This window comes from Leguminivora glycinivorella, chromosome 8, assembly GCF_023078275.1.
Source record: "Leguminivora glycinivorella isolate SPB_JAAS2020 chromosome 8, LegGlyc_1.1, whole genome shotgun sequence".
NCBI classification, from domain to species: Eukaryota; Metazoa; Arthropoda; class Insecta; order Lepidoptera; family Tortricidae; genus Leguminivora; species Leguminivora glycinivorella.
The window spans coordinates 18,026,785-18,046,800 of NC_062978.1; positions in this window are offsets into that span (position 1 = coordinate 18,026,785).

Consider the following 20,016-nt stretch of genomic DNA (forward strand, 5'->3'; position numbering starts at 1 on the left):
TATTTATATTCTGTGATGTAACGTAATATGAAGTAAAGCGGGGCAGAAACAGAATGCCGGATTTGATATTTCAAGCACGTCCCGCTCGTAGGCCGGAAAATTCATAACAGCGGTATTGCTGCGTTATTGAAAAATAGTTATTCAGATTAGTTGGCTGGCATGATGGACTTGTGCGGTATTGTGTATCATCACATGTAATGTAAAGCTGGGACCGACAAAATATAAGCAATACCTCATTTTAAATGAAAATTCTTTTCATTCCCCAGTTAAGCCTAGTTACTTTATTAATTTTAGATTTCCAAAAGCTTTTAGATAGCGTAGCGTTAGCGGAGGGTGAGCGGAGCGCAAAGATAGCGGTGCGCCGGCGGAACGGCTGGCGTTCCGCTCGCAATCCGCGCTCGTTAGTTCCTGCCAGCGTCCGCTGGGCGCAACGCCAGCATTCTTCCGGCGCACCGCAGCTATCGTTGCGCTCCGCTGACGCTCCGCTACCGCTTCGCCTACGCTATCAAAACGCGCATGTGTGGCCTAGCTTTGAAAATTATTTTCACTCCCCGGTTAAGACTACTTACCTACTTATTTAAGTTATTATTGATTTTATGCTTTCAAAATGTATGCACAGTTGCACACCTCTTGAGATAGGGCAAACTCGAATTACACCTATTTAAAACGATGTTTTTAACCTTGATGTCATATTTATTGAAAAGATCTAATTTGAGAAACCCATTTTAATTTTTTACCGACTTCTCAAAAAGAGCTTTTCACTTAGGCCCGTATGTTTGTCAGTGAGTATCTCGCATTTTATCAAAGCCGCATTTGACGCTAACTTCAGAAAAGTACCTATGGAAAAAGTGTTGATAGACATGGATAGTTTGATTAAATAATTATTAGATAGTTGCAAGTAGGTGGCACTGCTATTGATACACTAGAATTATTAATAGCAACAACTACTTGTACACTAACTTCTTTTACTCACCTAGTAGGTAATAAGTAGATTATGATTTATAATTAAAGTTTATCAATACAATTAGCGTCAAAAGCCTTTTGATTAACGCTAAGCGCGCTTAGTCGTGTCGCAATTAAGTAGCTTTCTCCCGCGGTTTCACCCGCGTACTATATAAAAGTAATATTATTCAAATTTGGACACCGGTTTCACCCCCTTAGGAGGTCAATTTGAAAAATATAAGGAACCTATTTACGTGCCAAATTTGCCACCAACCAGCGGTTTCGGCTGTGCGTTGATATGTCAGTCAGTCAGTATCTTCTGTTATATATTTATAAAGGACTAGCTTTTACCCGCGTCTTCGCTCGCGTTAGAAAGAGACAAAAAGTAGCCTATGTCACTCTCCATCCCTTCAACTGTCACCACTTAAAAATCACATCAATTCGTCGCTCTATTTTGGCGTGAAAGACGAACAAACATACAGACATACACACTTTCCCATTTATAATATTAGTATGGATTATTCGTGGTTTTATTCGGAGATTTTAGAGAAAGAAAACTAGTATTCTTGACTAACGGACAAGCAAAAAGGCGCCAGAGGCGACGGATAAAAAATATATTTCTAAAACAACTTAACAATTTATATGTGATTTTATTATTCTACGTGTTGTCATGTCTTTCCGTAGGTACCTACACGCTATTCCTTAAAAATCGCCTCTAAAACTATAAGTAGGTAAGTAAACTTTATTTGCATAAAAGTGGTTTACAAAAGGTCTTAATTATAAACGGATTAGTATTACGCATTTATCTCAGTTGCAACATGCGATGGTGTTCTTTGTTCTTTGTTCGGTTGTCGTTTGTTTCCTTTCTTTTAGTGAATATTTTTAACCCCCGACGCAAAAACGACGGGGTGTTATAAGTTTGACGTGTCTGTCTGTCTGTCTGTCTGTCCGTCTGTCTGTCTGTCTGTCTGTCTGTCTGTTTGTCTGTCTGTGTGTGTGTCTGTCTGTGGCATCGTAGCTCCCGAACGGATGAACCGATTTAGATTTAGTTTTTTTTTGTCTGAAAGCTGAGTTATAAATATATGATTTTGACTCATGGAGACCATATACATCTCTAAGGAGAATTAGATTAAGTAGATATAGGGGAGATTAGTCCAAAACCGGGTATGGGGGTAAAACCGGGACGTGGCAGTATGGCTACTTAGATCGATTCAAATTTACGCGTGCTTTGGTGACAGCTGTCAGCCATCTTGGTTAGTTTTTCAACAAAAGTTAGAAGGCGTGCGTGCCGGTGTGTAAAAATAATTAGAGAAAAAAGTTTTTAGCAGTGTTTGATCTAAAATTTCATGGAATTCATAAGCAGACTAATCTTTCGTACGTTGAGGTAAGTACCATTTGTATTTTTTATACGATTAAGTATATTGTACATTTGAACAAACATAACTTTGATTGTTATTGCAACATCTTTTTAAATTAGTGGATTTTTTTAGTTTCTTGTAGGTGCGTTTGGGTCAAAACCGTACAGGATAATACCGGGTAGTACCCGGTTTTGTACAAGTAACTGAGTCAGGTGTTTTGATTTTATATAATTTAAATAATTGTTACAGATCTAAAGAAAATGCCGCAAAATTATAAAATAACTGCAACACGACAATCTTGGAGTGAGCAATCAATGAAAATGAAACTTGAAGATCTTGACGAGGTCCATTGCTATCGTTGCCGGGGTAATATCGGGTATAGCAGCTGTTCCAAAACCGGGTATACCCGGCTTTGGACTACCCATGGGGCAAAAACGTAAAATAGTGAGATTTGAAGTTGATTGTGTTATTCTACGTGTGATAATGCTAACAGTGTTCTCACCTAATAAATATGTTGTCAATTAAATAAATTAAGCAGAGGCTATTAAATATTGTTTATTTTTCTAATAATAATTTTTTTATTATTTTTTTTCCTTAAGGTCCCGGTTTTACCCCACTTTCCCCTACATTTTATCTTTAGTTGTGACATTTAGAGTCATTTGCACCTCTAAAGTAATTTTAGACTTTTTTTTTATATTTGTACTTTTTATATTTAGTGTATTCTTGGTTGTAATTCGACATTTAGAGACCTTCTACATCTCTAATTAATTGTATAGGGTTAACTTTAGTTAGAACTTAGAATTAGTATATAATACTATCAATTGTAATTTCAACTCAATTTTAAATATTTTCTAAATATGTTCATGTGACGTGTAAAAGTGCCCCTGTGGCCTATTTGCTGAATAAATTATTTTTATTTTGATTTTGATTTTGATTTTGGTGGTGAACAGGCCTTATGAAACAAGTAGACAACATTACGTACCGTGCAAACTTGAAAGTGCTCGCTTGGCACTCTTTGCTGAACTTGCTTGCTCAAGAAGCACATGAATTTTGCACCACAAGTACTTTCACTTCGCCCACTTGTTTGAGTTAAGATTATTGCGGCTACAATTTGACTGGATTTCTTTCTGTATATCGAGCGTTTACTGGTGAAACCCGATAAATCGAGATCATTTTTCTTTGAAATGAGAACATTGTGGAAATTGCACATAGTTCGATAATTCAAAAACCAGTTTGCTCAACTTATCGGGTTTCACCAGTAAACCCTCGATATACGAGTAAGTAACGTTTCTTTCTACACACAGCGATATTTCAGAAGTAAGGATTTGTGTTCGTTTCATATAAGTATTTAATTTGTGTTATAATGAGATTCAGAGGCCTGTGTGGTGACGGGTTAAGAATTTCACCACCCCCTTTCTTCCCGTGGGTGTCGTAGGCGACTATGGGATATGGGTTAAATTGTGGCGTAGGCGAGAGGCTGGCAACCTGTCACTGCAATGTCACAGTTTCGTTTTCTTTCAACCCTTTATTTGCCAAGAGTGGCACTGAAGCTTTAGTAGTTTCATGTGTTCTGCCTACCCCTTTATGGGAAACAGGCGTGATTGTATGTATGTAATGAGATTCGTGAAATCACGCGCGCGGTTGGTCGCAGCAGTAGCGCCAAAAACATAGGTTTATATACAGGATGTCCCAAGATTATGGGACATGAAGAGAAAGTATATATCGTAGACTACACATTCTTTGACAGTCATTCTCTATGTTGGCAACGTTCGTGACAGAGTGGCGCTGATTGTCATAAACACGCATCATCTTTTGAGCATGTCCAACATTAATGCTAGCGGCGGCCGTTGGAACTAATTGAACACCATACCATATGGAAAGCCGACAAAATGGGGGCAGCACCAGTCGTGCTCGTAGCGGATACTTAATTAATTCTCTTTGGTCGCAGAGACTTCACGCTTGGCTCGTATTTGATATAGCATTGTTACTGACACACACTCACACACCACACATCCATATTTTATTTCACAGGTAAGAACCTGGCGTATTGAACATTTTAATATTTTTAATTAGCACGGCGCATCATATAATAAATGATCAGAATTATAAAAAAGGTAATTCATTATGAAAACTATTAGCAATATTGGCTAAAAGGTCATTAAAATTGATATGTTTCATTATGACCACTAATTAGCTCTCAGTTGGCTATTTGACACGTTCACTGTCCCGCTTTGAATTGTAAACCATACGGCTTTGTAATAAGACCTGTCAACTCTTATGTGGAAACACTGGACAGTGAATATGTTAACATAGGTATTTATAAAAGCTTATCCGAGCTTCTGGTTTATTCTGTGAAGCAAATATTTTCTCTAGTGGTGTTAGCTAAAACTGGTTATCTGATAATGTGATAATACATAATATGTATTAAATTATAGTGTATGTGTTTAATTATAGTGCATACTTAATTGTTAATATTTGAAGATTGTACAATTTTTATTTAACGCAATAATTGGTGGGTTTTTAAAACTAATATTTAAATGAGTAACATAGCGTTTCCTTATTACTACATTAAGTAAGTAAGTAAGTAATTTATTTATTGTAAGCTGTGTACATAAAGGTGTACAATACATTACGAAAAGAAGTTCGAAAAGAGCGCCGATTCGTGTGTGGCGGCGATTCGGGCGGCATTGATCGGTTACCATCAGGCGACCTGTCCTCGTTTGCCTCCTATCCCATAAAAAAAATCACGACCGAAGAGTAAATCGACACAGTTTATGAATTTAAGTTTATATTGTGCGATGATTTACAGCACATAATTATGGACCTTTGGTTTTTTTAGACATGTACATAAAGTGTAGGTACTGCTTTGCAAGAAAAACACTCCAAATATAGTACTGTAAATATCCGAATACGTCTCCCAATTCAGTTTAATATATACTTCAACTAGGTCAGATAGTGTAATAAAATCGGATAGGTACGCTATCTTCGTCGTTGAGAACCGGACGGTCCTTCGAGTATGGGCCTCACGTCACGTCTATAAAGTACCCGCTAAATTAAATTCATGGCGGCCGTCCGCTTGATACAACAATGTGTGGTTTAAAACTTACTGGCTTAGATGCTAGGGTATTTTACTGTTTTTGTTGGGTATTTTTATACTTGATTTTAGTTGTGGTTGGAATTTAAACGCGATTTAAGGTCAGGTTAAGACGACGGCGATGACGGCATGCACGAATTTCGATATTTTAACCTCTAGGTATGAACAATTGAACAATTTTGATCTTATTCTGATACATATAGTTATAGTTGCCTATGTGGTGACGGGTTAAGAATTTCACCACCCCCTTTCTTCCCGTGGGTGTCGTAGAAGGCGACTGTGGGATATGGGTTAAATTGTGGCGTAGGCGAGAGGCTGGCAACCTGTCACTGCAATGTCACAGTTTCGTTTTCTTTCAACCCCTTATTTGCCAAGAGTGGCACTGAAGCTTTAGTAGTTTCATGTGTTCTGCCTACCCCTTTATGGGATACAGGCGTGATTGTATGTATGTATTTATTGTATGTATAGTTATAGACGTTCATTAATCACAAATATGCCGAAACGTTACATTTTTTAGACCAATTATTATTTTAAAAATTGTAATTGAAAAATTATATTTAAATTTCAGGCTTATATCTAATAGACCATCTTGCTCACGTAAACATATACAAACTAGAAATGCGCGTGTTTGAGTTACAAGCATAAATAACAAGAGTTTCGTCGGATGATTTTCCGTGTAAATATATCTCGAAGCGGGTGTATAGGCTGGTTTCCTATACTTAAAACAAAATATTTTATGCAGTGCACGAAATAAAGCACCACATAATTAGAAGAAAAATTTAATATGGACAGTAGTTATGTTTAAACATAATTTCTATTGAATAAGTCAAAGATAAAGATATAAAGTAAATGAATTGACCGTGACGTCACTCCTCAGTATTTCATAGTAATTCCATATTACCAAATCGTTTTGACAGTTCTTAAAAAGAAGCTGATTTGACTAGTAGGAAACTAGCCTATTGACACGCCTCGGACAATTGGCGATCAAATATATGTACTTAATTAATAGGCGCGTTCCTACGCACACAGTCGTGCAGTCTAAGCTCGTGTAAGTGAACGCGTACCAGGCTCGTATGAGTGAGATATGACAGGACTGTTTGCATTTTTGATAGGTGGTAATTATGAGGTAACCGAGAGCGAGTGGGCGGCACTTTCAGCGGGGAGCGGGATTGGTCATACTCATAGTTACTGTACGATAGTACTCTTTCTTACATATACTGTGGTATTGACTACGGTACTTTCCCAAGTAAATACACCCCTCATGGCATAAAGCAGCAAAACCCCGGGCCCCGGTTCGGAGTAAAGGCTTCTGGTTTTAGGAATAACGGAAATTAAAGGGCGTAACCCCTCAGGAAATAAAATACTAAAATATAATGCAAGCGAGATAGACGCGTTATAAATCTTCGTTGATCCTGTTAGTGTATAGTAGTGTGTTAAGCGAAAAATAAAGTGAGAATTGAAGACAAATATAAGATAGATGTTAATGATTAGTGTAGGAAAATACATAATTTTAGTTGACACAAAACATTTAGCTTTAGCTCTACTCCTAACTTGATTTTCAATTTAATTAAATAAACATGTACCTACTTGTTTAGGTAAATATATACACATATACATTTACGAGGAACATAGAGGAATTCAATCAAGGAATTTAATTGTGTATTAATGTAAGGTACATTTAGTTTAGCGGGTAATTTCAATTACCTAATCGATTTTTCTCCATGTATTACATTTTTTACAATATTACATATAATGTCCACATGCACTGTTCACTGGTCACATATAGCACTCATGTTTAGTGAATCACTCCCAGTTAATAGTGTAAAACATTGCAAATGTTTTATTAGTTCTTGAAATCTTCCGCTAGTCCCTATTTGTTTTTTTTTTCGATTGGGATTCCTATATAAAATTATTGTAACATTTAGGCCCACTTGCACTAACAACTTAACTCAGGGTTAGTGGGCTGTCAACTGTCAATTTCCATATAAAATGATGGGTTAACCCTCGGGTTAACCTTCCATTTTCGTTGGTGCAAGTGGTCCTTGGTATTTTTACAAGCTTTTATTCAACTTGCCTTGTTAGTATAGGTATACTAGGTATGTTAGTGTGCGTCAAAACGTAGAAGCTAGATTTGACCCACTTCCCGGTTTCCGATTGAGCTAAATTTTTTCAAACATATTTAAATCACGTGACAAAGCAATATTATGGTATTATGGAGCTGATGTGATGATGGAACAGAAAGGTGGTAATAGGAACTCTGTTATGAAACGTCGTATCGCCATCGAGTAAAGGGTTTTTAGAAACGTCTCGAAGAGCAGTAAATGACTGTTGAAAAAAAGGTACAGTCGGCGACAAAAGCTTGTGCCAAAACTGAAGTTTTTGCAAAAACACTTATCAAATAACAAATGGGTCATTCCATTGTGACGGGTGGGACATTTATACTCTTTTTTGCCTACATTTTGCTTTATTTCTGCCAAACAGCAACAATTAGCGTATTGAATACGACATTATCTCTTGCCCGAATAATCAATGTTTACTGTACCATCGAAAAAAGTATGAAAATGTCATTATTATTATGAGAAATTGATGGTATAAGAAGTGTGACGGGTGGGACTTCAAAGTGCCTCTCCTCTCCGACTTGACTTACACAATTCGCAATTGGTAAGAAACTATAAAACTTTTGTTAAACAACCAATTTTTATATGATTCCTGATATTGTATAGATTAGGTATTAGTATAATTTACGCAAATAACTCTTAAAACAAAAATAATTTTCCTTCTCAATGCTTGTGACGGGTGGGACAGTGCTTTGTGACGGGTGGGACGAGTAACATTTGAGCATACAAATATATGAAAAATATCTTTATATTCAATATATATTCTTTAAATATCTTTATATGACAGTTCTTTTGTATTTACTTTAAATCAGCTCTTTAATGAATTATTTAATGTTACAAGTAATAGTTTCAATAGTTTTCTTGGAGCATTGAGACAAAATTTTTTTTTTTTATCTTAAATTTTTAAAGGTTCAGATAATTGTCAAACATCGTCAAACAGTCTATTACTGCATACTTTTATCAGCGATTCAGGACGAATGTCTAAAATTATACCAGTTTTAATGAAAGAGACTTCTTCCTGATTCATAGCATTCATTGTGTTCTATAAAGTAATACCACAACCGAATTAAGCAATATTACACATATAATTTGCTTTAGTATAACCCAGCTAGGTTTAACTAAACTTAAAAGAACGATTTTATACTCACCAACTCCAGTTTTACCAGATAACCCATTCTGCTCACCCGTCAGTGACGGGTGGGACCTACGTTGAAAAGCGTTAAAAAGTATTTTTTTATTTACAAATGCAACGCGTTTTTTGGCTAAAATAATCAATCTCAACCTAATTGTTACTTTCACAAAGCAAGACAACAAGAGCTTAGATACTTTTAGGGTAAACAAGAAAAAACTTTGTTTTACTGTGACGGGCGGACTGACTTACGCATTGTGTAGAAGCCCAATAAATCCTAACCATGAAGATTAATTTATATTTACTTGCCCCTGGTTTAAACAGCGTTAAATATATTTTCTTTTACACATATCACTTTCTCCGTAATGTTTATAAAAGGCGCGAAATAGCGCTGCCAACTTAGGGTATAAATATACCACCTTAGACAACTGGCGCTAGGGGTACGTTCGGACACGAATAAAATGCAAAAAAAATACACAAAAAGGAAAAACTCATTGATTCATAAAAATAGGCATAATGTTCTATTCTCTAGATGTAGATTTAAGTATGAATTAAGTTATTTAATTTTTATGCCTATGGTGTCGGTTTCGCTGGAATGACCCAAATTATAAAAGTGGCTACTCAAGAACATGTACGCTCTTCAGAAGCATTTTCATACATTAACCCGCTTGATGCTATCTCTATTGCAAGTGCATACTTATCATGCGCAGGCATAATTTGTATGCGCATGTAATAGAGAGCAACAGGCGAGTGTATCTAAGAAAATCCTTCTAACGTCTCTTCTTTATGGACTAAGAGCCCAGAGCTGCCAGACCTTCCTCATTTTCTCAAGGACGAAACTTTGGGATCATGTAGAGTTCGTATCGACGTTTAATGTCTGCATATTACCTAGTTCGGTCCCTCGGCCATTTTTTTGGTAAAAGGTTTTTTTAACACTAACTTTCCTTAAATTCCCAAGGCTTATTCTTATACAAGTATTAGAAAAGACTGTAAGGATTTAATAATCATCATTTCCTGACCATTTCCGACGGCCGTTACTTTTACCAGACGCTTGAAAGTCTCTCTAACTTACCTTAATTTCTCAAGCTACGGCCGGCGCAAAACGTTAGGGAATGATGATTATCAACAGTATTTTCAAACACATACATAAACATCAGCCCTGAAGATTAAAGAAAAAGTTAGTTTTTTTTGGAAAAAACTTTATAGAAAAAAAAATGGCCGACGGGCCGAACTAGGTAATATGCAGACATCTACATTCTCCCAGTGTTTCATGCTTGAGAAAATGAGGAAGGTCTGGCGGCTCTAGGATCTTAGCTTAGTCCATTAGTAAGTCTTTATAACCAATGTTTTTTAGTTTCAATAATATTTGAAAAAAAAACATGCCAATATTGTTTCTGTTGGTTGTAAATGCGTTTATCTCTTCGGTAAATTGAGGCGGAACCAAATAAAACAACGGGCACATACAATAAATTCTCCGATACCGAGGTTAGGGCTGTCCGCCGTGACATTTAAAGCTCAGGCTACTAGTTTCTAAGTAGGTATACGAAATCAGCAAATAGACAACATTTTTTTAAGAACAAAAACTTTTTCTAATTACGGAGAAAATAAAGTAAATTAACACTGTATAATTAATACAATTTTCAGGGCCTTATTTTTCTTACAGTGGGTACCTATTACTTTGACTATTTTTGTAATAAACGAATAAGATATGGAAAAAAAGGCACCTTTTAAAATATCTTAACAGAGTACGAAATTAATGAACTCAGGCATACTTTTTAATGAAGTCTAAACTAGATGTCTCAGTTTATTCATTTAGAAAATAAAGGAAAACAAAGCTGTTCATCACAACCTGGCAAGACAGACCAGACAGTCCCTTTGAAATCGCCGTGTGTTCTAAGAAAACGGGACGACACCACAATGTGGGCACATTTTCCATCCATTTCCATTTTTTTGTCCATTAGTCCGTTTTATTTAATTTTGATGTTTTTAAAGAATTATTTACTATTTCTACTAATTACTTTCACTACTACTCAGAATTACGAGCACTTTCTATCCCAATAGGAGAAAAAAAAGTCCCAAAATTACATTACTTTATTTTGTTACCCCATACAAACTACCTATATAAATGGAAAATGGTAACACAATAGGAAAAAAACGTAATGAGACACTTTTTGACCTATTAGGACTTTAAAAGTTATTTAAGTGATTCTGAGTAGAAATGACATAAAATTCATTAAAGATATCACATTAAAAAGGATGAGCAAAAAAAACTTTCAACATCTCCTCTCTTTTGGCAGGCTGTAAACAAAATTTGTACCATAACCGAACCACAAAATTAAAATTTTTAAAAAACCCCCGACCGCGACCTAGTGCACCGATTTTCATGAAACATGGCTAAGAACACTCCCGACTAACACAGCTTTCAAATGAAAAAAACTAAATCGAAATTGGTTCATCCGATCGGGAGCTACGATGCCACAGACAGACACACACACAGACAGACAGACAAACAGACAGACAGACACGTCAAACTTATAACACCCCGTCGTTTTTGCATCGGGGGTTAAAAAAGAGTAGAAATTAAAAAGTGGCAACATCGTAGTGTCGTCCCGTTTTCTCACACATATTGATTTAGAAAGGGATGCCACTAAAATGTTGCCACTTTTTAATTTTTACTCTTTCTGGTCAGGTTTTAATTGTAATCTTATTTTTCAGTACAGATGGTGCTTTTATTACGCACTAGTGCGAGACGTGGTTCATTTCTTGTCAGGTCGAAATTTGGAGGGCCATCTGTACTGGAAAACCGAAAAACCTCTCTTCGGTCGTGTTTTAATTTATCACCCCTCATATTGACCGGGATATAGACCGTGATTAATTTTTTGTTTTTTGTCGAGCTCCCGATATTTGGACGCAGTTGCATGCAACATGTAGATCGCGCCCTGTCTACGCAACTTTCATTTGACATCCACCCGCCTTCGTCAGTTTTCCGTGATCATGATGCATGCAACTGCGTCGAAATATCGGGAGCTCGACAAAAATCAAAAAGTTAATCACTGTCTATATCCCGGTCAATATAAATCTAATGAAAATAACCGTGAATCATTCAAAACTCTTATCGCCACTCGTTCCGAACTTCCACTTTTTCACACTTGTATCGTAATGTACTATTTCAGTGTAGCAACCCTAGTAAAAATAAAGAAGACGGCACACAAGAGGCAGCTGATTGTCCGAGAGCACAAAGGCGTGACGCATCCTAGTTTCGCTATCGAGCGTAACGATGCAATGGCTTCAAACGACACTTTCAACAAACGTCTTTTAATTGTGCTGATGCTCGGCCATTTAAGTAGTTTTATTATTTAAACTAGCTTTTTCCCGCGGCCTGCTGAAACCTCCATACAAATTTCCACCATTAGAATGAGACTAAAAGTCACTCTGTATCCCTTCATCTATCTAAAAAAATCACGTCAATTCTTCGCTCCGTTTTGCTGTGAAAGACGGTCAAACAAACAGACACACACTTGCCCATTTATAATATTAGTATAATATAATATGGATGATACATAAATTAATATTATAGGACATTCTTACACAAATAGGTAAATAGTTGAAGCCCACCGGTAATCTCAGATGAAATACTGGCTAATATTGAGGAGTGACGTCACGGTTAATTCATTTACTTTATGCTTAAACATAACTACTGTCCTTATATTTCTTCTAATTTTGTGGTGCTTTATTCCGTGCACTGCATACCTAATAGCTATTTGTTATACAAGGGGGCAAAGTTGTATTTTAACGCCGAGTGTGGAATTGAAAAACGAGCAAGTGAAAGGTTTCTATAGTTGAACCACGAGCGAAGCGAGTGGTTCGAGAATAAAATCCTGAACTTGCGAGTTTTTTAACACACGAGAAGTAAAATACATTTGCACCCGAGTGTAACACAAAACTTTTCCCCTCACTATAGCGAGGAAACTACAACGCAAAAAATGCGTTTATCACTGCTTCCAGTAGTTCCCCAGGTGGTAAATCATCTTTATTACTAGATTCACCTACTTTTATCAACTTTAAAGCAGTTAATTTTATTTTATTCAAGGTCAAATTACTTTACCCACTAGTGGATAAAATGCGTTTTTACCCGCAGGACAAAACACGTGCTTCCGAGCTAGTGAGGGGAAAAATATTTTATTTTAAGGATAGGAAACTATAGCCTATTGACGAACGCTGGAACGCTAGGTGTATTAAATAGGTAGGTACACAGCTGAGATTGAATCCAAAGTATTAGGCAATACGAGAGACTTTTGCAGCCGGACAATCTTATAACTATAAGTCACTTTAACATACCACTGAATAAAAATTACATGATAAAGTTAAAAAGATTACAGAATAAAGATCACAGAACAAAGTTCGCCGGGTATCAGTTACAGGCAGTTGTCATTCGTTTTTCATGTATCAAGAGCACCATCACCAGTTGGTGTGTTAAAGAATAACTGTCAGACCGTTATCGTCCGGCGAACTGATAGTCAGTGAGCCCTTTTTAAGACTTTTTAAACGGAACATAATTATTGCGTTTATTTATTTAGTTTAACCAGCAGTTCAGCAGTTCTCTAGGAGTCGTATTTCTCAAACAACTCTCGTGGAATTTAGCGAGCAGCTCCAATAAATAGGTACTTATATAGATTTATAGTCGTTTTAGTTCCTGCACTTTATTTTAAATGACAGAGCCATAGAGGTATGCGCAGTTCACATATTTACATAGGTATATAAGTATACTCACGCCTGTATTTCCAAAACAATAGACAAAGCAAATGAAACTGATGAATTTTTAGTGCAACTTTTAGCAATTAAAGTGTGAAATATTAATTGAAAACGTGTAGGTTGTCTCAGGATACTTAAATACCAAGTTAGAGTTAAAAGTTTCCAACCATTAACAGTAACCAATCATTAACATTACCTTTTTAGGATTCCGTAGTCAACTAGGAACCCTTATAGTTTCGCCATGTCTGTCTGTCTGTCCGTCCGTCCGTCCGTCCGTCCGCGGATAATCTCAGTAACCGTAAGCACTAGAAAGCTGAAAACAAAGTGCAAAAATAAAAAATGGAAAAATATGTTTTATTAGGGTACCCCCCCCCTACATGTAAAGTGGGGGCTGATATTTTTTTTCATTCCAACCCCAACGTGTGATATATTGTTGGATAGGTATTTAAAAATGAATAAGGGTTTACTAAAATCGTTTTTTGATAATATTAATATTTTCGGAAATAATCGCTCCTACAGGAAAAAAAAGTGCGTCCCCCCCCTCTAACTTTTGAACCATAATGTTTAAAAAATATGAAAAAAATCACAAAAGTAGAACTTTATAAAGACTTTCTAGGAAAATTGTTTTGAACTTGATAGGTTCAGTAGTTTTTGAGAAAAATACGAAAAACTACGGAACCCTACACTGAGCGTGGCCCGACACGCTCTTGGCCGGTTTTTTAATCTAAATAGGTATGCATTTTTTCTTTTTTTTTTCTTTTTTATGTACAAAATGTACCAAGTAAAAATACATTTTCATACGGAACAACATAATACCTATTCACAAATAACACAAAAGCCTTACAACTCATAAAAGACAAGATTCAGATTCGCTCAAACAAAATTTATGGCGCTAAGTTCTTTTATAATGAAACCCCAAGAAAAGTCATAAAATCCCCTAGTGCTATAATCACCCCATAGTCGGTAGCCCTGAGATTGTATGCCCGTAGCTAACCATACACCGGCGACACTAAGGCATTACTCTTTTTTGACTGTATCTGATTGCTAATAGATGTTACTGATTTGGGGTTCACCTTACACTGGTTCATGTAAAAGTTTTCTCGTTCTGCCTGTCTCGAATACATGCCCTGTTAACGTCGTCCATTTATCGGGCATAAAAGGCGTAAAAATGGCGGTAGTTCTCCCATCGTACAGCTCCGAGTCCCTTCTTGCTATAAGATCTCTCGTTCATTAAATAAGTATGGTAGTTACGACTATTTAGACGTGAGGTGGTTTGGTGAAGGAAGCTTACAGGAGATTAACCGGTGCTGTAAAGATGAGATAAAGGAGGGTGATTTTAATTACGTGAATATAGGGATTTTTAGACGAATAAATGAGAAGTTAGTAGGCGCCTATACAAACCATTAGGAGGATACAATGATTAAAATAATGACAACAGTGGCGTATTCTAGATCTCCAATATCTCCATCTTTATTAGTACTAGCCCCTTTGAACGTGAAACTGGACTTCGTGTGTCTGACTGACTGTCCGGTTGTTTTAAATCATAAGCTTAATTGATACGTACCAAAAGTCTTACCTAATGTTTGTGAATTTCTGTGAACACGTTGGATAATTTAAAGTATTTTCGACGAAACGTAGGTTATCGGAAACAAGAGTATGTAAAGTCAATATTCTGAGCAAAGATTATTTTGCATTATGAAATTATTGGAAAACATTTTCTACAAAACAAAGGCAAACCAGTCACATTAGATTATCTAATGTAAAATGCTAAGTAAGCAGCAAGTATTTAGTATTATAATATTGTATGATTTTTTACTGTACCTAGAGCAAAAATATTGTCGAATATCTGGGCGTTTTAAAAAGAAATGAAAACCTGATTCTCACAAATCCCACTTCTAAAAACAGACATCAACATCTGGCCGTTTTACCTACCACGTCACGTTTTAGTAAGAATTTTTCATCTGTTGCACGTGAAGTGTAGGTACATAGTAGGCAGAAACTGATACAATTTCCAAATGTTATTGAGTTTCTTATTATCACGGTTGAACCCGAGCTGAACGAGCCCGGAAATACCAGGAACTGTGACAATCAGGTTTTAGGCATCTATTTTAGATTAAGCCCGTCTTTGCCAACATTGATTTAAACCATCAAATTTTAAGGTTCTCCGAAAAACGTCGCGCGAGTGACTAAATAAGTACACACGCGTATTTTCTCATAAATTCTAAATTACGAACGTCCAGGCTAATGGTATAGTCGAAATTCTCATTAAATGGAATAACTGAAAGCCTGGAGCAATTACTAGCGCCTCTGTCAAGCCAATCAACGCGATAATGAGTAATTTCGTTAGCGCTACAATTCAATGGCGCTGTTTGCACGAATTAAAAAGCGAACTAACCAAGAAGCAGATTCTGACTCAGGGATTTATTAAAGCATCGTTTGGACCATTTCTTTTGGCACTTTTGGCGGACTTTTGGTAGACTCTGTGCCTTTTATACAGAGGTTTACTAACGGAGTGTTTGATATTCACGGATCAGTTTAGTTAAACCCGTTACAACCAGTGCTATGCCATTAGCTAACATTATTGGTCAGCACATCTCTACAGCACATCTCTGGTGGAAAGGCGTTCTTAACTAATTGTGTGTACCAATGTAACTAATAGTGAGCTATTTTAAAATAGTAGGTATGTACCTAATAGCATAGTCAGACCAATATGCATATAAATCAGAATAGACCTCATTTTAGGGCTTTATAGGTGGTTTTGACATTCCTTTTTCCTTGTACAGTCAAACAATTGGAACCCTAGGCCACTCTACAACCATGTCAAAATGACAAGCAGTAAGAGATTTGTTATACAATCTGATTTATAACGTCACTATGACATAGTTCTACAGTGGCCTAGGGTTCCAATTGGTTGACTGTACATAGGTAGTAGAAGTAGACATGTATCGAATACCACAAACGTGATAAGGTAATAAGTAATTTTATCAACAGTACAATTAACCGTCGTAGCCGAATGGCAATCGTCGACGCCAGACGCCGACAGAAATTCTGTCAGGCTCTGCGCGCCAATACGCAAGAGCGATAGAGATAGATATCTACGAAACAGATATTATCGTGAGCGTTTATGCATTTGGCTACGTACCCAGCTGTTTGCACGAGTTGTTTCGCTGAGATAATGTCATCAGTCTTAACAAGGGCACTAGCTGATTGTAAGTTATCCAATTGCGAAAGAAACGATATACATAAGTTCCTTGCGTGGACATATTTTACGGATTCATAAAGGTTTTTTTTTTATTGAAAGTTCCTCTCCTTTTCAGAAAAAATATCATTTAAGCGAGCGGCTGGTTTGAGCTGGAGCGAGGCCACAAGGGTCGCTGAAGATAAGTCGTGGCGCGAGCTTGTGAAGGCCCATTGCACCTCTGGAGTGCCTTAGGACTACAACAACAACAACAACAACAACAACACGCCCTATCTGTGTTGTTTTTTCTTTATTTAAGATATTAATGTTTCATTCGGTGTATTTAAATATAAAGTTTGAATCATAATTCGAGTTGGTTTTTGATAGAAACATTTCAAAGGGAGTAGCTGGTACTGGGGAGCCCCTGCCCATAACCGAATACAGCATTCTAGGTTATTATATGTATGGGAGAACGTACCCCTTATAAAGCATTTTTTCTACTCCCGTGTTGTTATTCGTCATTTACCGTGTCGTGCATAGATTGTTAAAACCCTACATAAAAGATGCCCGCCCCCGGCCGGCGCCCCGCGTACCCACGCATACGATATAGCTCTTACAGCATTGTTAGGTAGCCGTTAAGGGATATAGCGGGCCGCGGGGCGGCGCGGGGGAGTGCGAGCGACAGGGTGAGTGCAGAAACATTGCAGAGGACAAGTCAAAATACTTGTAGGAAACAGTGCGAATTTCACGAAAGTTATTCTAGAAAACTATTCAAAAGTATGTGCATGGTCGTAGAAAAAGTATTGTATGCAACGGTGTTTAACTGAGTCAAAAAATACTCGTGGCGTCTTAATAACAATTTTCGGCTTCGCCTCAAATTGTTACCCACGCCACTCGTCTTTATTGACCTCCTTTAAACGCCTGTTGCATAAAATACTATACTTGTCGGCATCTCTGTCCTTTTCCACTCTGCACAATTGACAACATTTCATATTTTTGAGTACTACATTTTATTGTTTGGTTTGAAAAAACTCTATACTAAAAGATACACGTATTTTTTTATTTTTCCAAAAACTGCTATTTTAATGAGAAAATCCCTTCTTATTACTACTTCGAGCAGAAAAAATTTTAACAGTCAGCTTAAACAGTCCGGTATGTCTGACTGTCAAGTGTCACTGTCAACCAATAGTGAATGACTACGAACCAAAGACTAACCCATGAAATTTTTAATGTCTTTGCTACGAACTGTGATAAGTGTCACTGTCAAACTCAAGTGACATCCCAAACTGGAAGATTTTTTTGTTATAGTGGCAGCTTTAAATCAGCTATTTGACGTCACTTCCCCTTTAAACTATTTTTAAGATTTTTTATACTAAAAATACGGAAAAAAATTACAAAAATTATTTATGTGATCTACAAGCGTATATCTCGAAATAGTTTTCGATTTAGGGACATTGAAAATTTTGAAACGTTGTCAATTCAGTTCAGTTCGGATCTAAGTTTAAAGGTCTGAGGCATCTTTGTACCGTCGCCTCTCTTGTGATAGAGGGTCTACAGCTCCGCGTGAAATCAAGATAAACCCAGAACTAGTTATTTAAAAATATTTTAAGTGGGTTACTCACGTATTAAGTCGATATAGCGTTCGACATGTCTCGAAATTGAACCGAAACATGTCGAACGCTATATCGACTTAATACGTGAGTAACCCGCTTAAAATATTTTTTAAATATGTATGAGTCTCACGGGAGTTTTATAGCCAGAACTAGTTTGTGGTGATTCATCTAGTATCCTACTCTATTGTCAATACAACAAGAAGGTACTCGCAGATACACAGATCTTTTACGATGTCTTGTACGACCGGTCTGGCCTAGCCCGTACGCGTACCCTGCCTGCTAATCCGCGGTCCCGGGTTCGAATCCCGTTAAGGGCATTTATTTATGTGATGAGCACAGATATTTTTTCCTGAGTCATGGATGTTTTCTATGTATATAAGTATTTTTATATTATGTATATCGTTGTCTGAGTACCCACAACACAAGCCTTCTTGAGTTTACCGTGGGACTCAGTCAATCTGTGTAAGAATGTCCTAATTTATTTCCGCCGCTTATTAGACCGCCTCGACCCAAGTGAACGAGCTGGTCTTATCTGCTCTTACTTGGCTGTGTCCCCACCACTTGTTGAACCCACACGGTGTGCCAGTAGTATAATATTATTTTCCCAACAACCCGTATACATTTAGGGTACCGTAATAATGTTGCCACACTTCAAATGTATTTAACTGCTATCATAAGTGTAATTATAAATAAATCATGACAATCATGACATTCGACATGCAGAAGGATCGAATAGTGTGGGTGTAAATGTTATTGGTGGGATTCTGTTTATAGGAAACGTAACTGTTCACTGGCCGATTACACGGGTTCTGTTACCGTGAACTGTGGCCGGGGTGTAATTTACCAATGGTTAAAAATTAAATTGAAACGTATTATATAATAGCGTTCGTAAAATAAACCCACTATTTGTTGATTGGTCATTTATAATTCAACAATTCGTAGGGTGTTGGGTAGTTGCACAGAAAGGATTAACCTCGTTGATTTAAATACATAGGGATGTACGAATATCAAATAAAGTGTGGGGTAGTTAGTAAAACAAAATGATTCCATGATAAGCATTGTTAGAAAGACATTCATTCTGATACTTACTCAGGATTTATGGCACCACGTTTTTGATGGTATAATAAATAAGGAAGCGTTTACATCGAATTTTTTTGCCGAAAACAATGTCTTGTATTAAAATAGTACATTACGATACAAGTGCGTAAAAAAGGAAGTTCGAAATGAGTGGCGATAAATTAAAACACGACCGAAGGGAGTGTTTTAAATCGACACGAGTTACGAATTTCCTTATCGCACGTGTATCGTAAGACGTTTTTCAGTACAGATGGCACTCCGAAGTTTCGACCTGGCATATAATGAACCACTTCTCGTACTAGTGCGTAAAAAAAACACCATCTGTACGGAAAAGTATTTTGTATTTAGTGAGTTTACACGACACTGTCTTTTGACCTCATGGTTTTCAATAAATAAAATAAATTATATTTCTACCTATTATATTCATAATCATCATCAAATATTGAAAATAAATTAAAATGATCCTTAAATAGTTACCTACAAAGAATATGTCGCCCTTATTTTCACACTCACAGACCTGTCATTTCGCTAACGCTTGATGAAATGTGCGAAAGAGAAAAGCTATCACGTTTTAAACATCCCACGAGTGCAAAAGAGGATGACTACATTGACTTCATATGAGAAAACGTGATCATTTTTAACTTCGACGCCATTCAGATTCAGATTCAGATTCTTTATTGGTAAAACATTATTTTTACACGTCATACATTAATACAGATATAATTATAACTTATTGGTACCTATTTACATTATTAG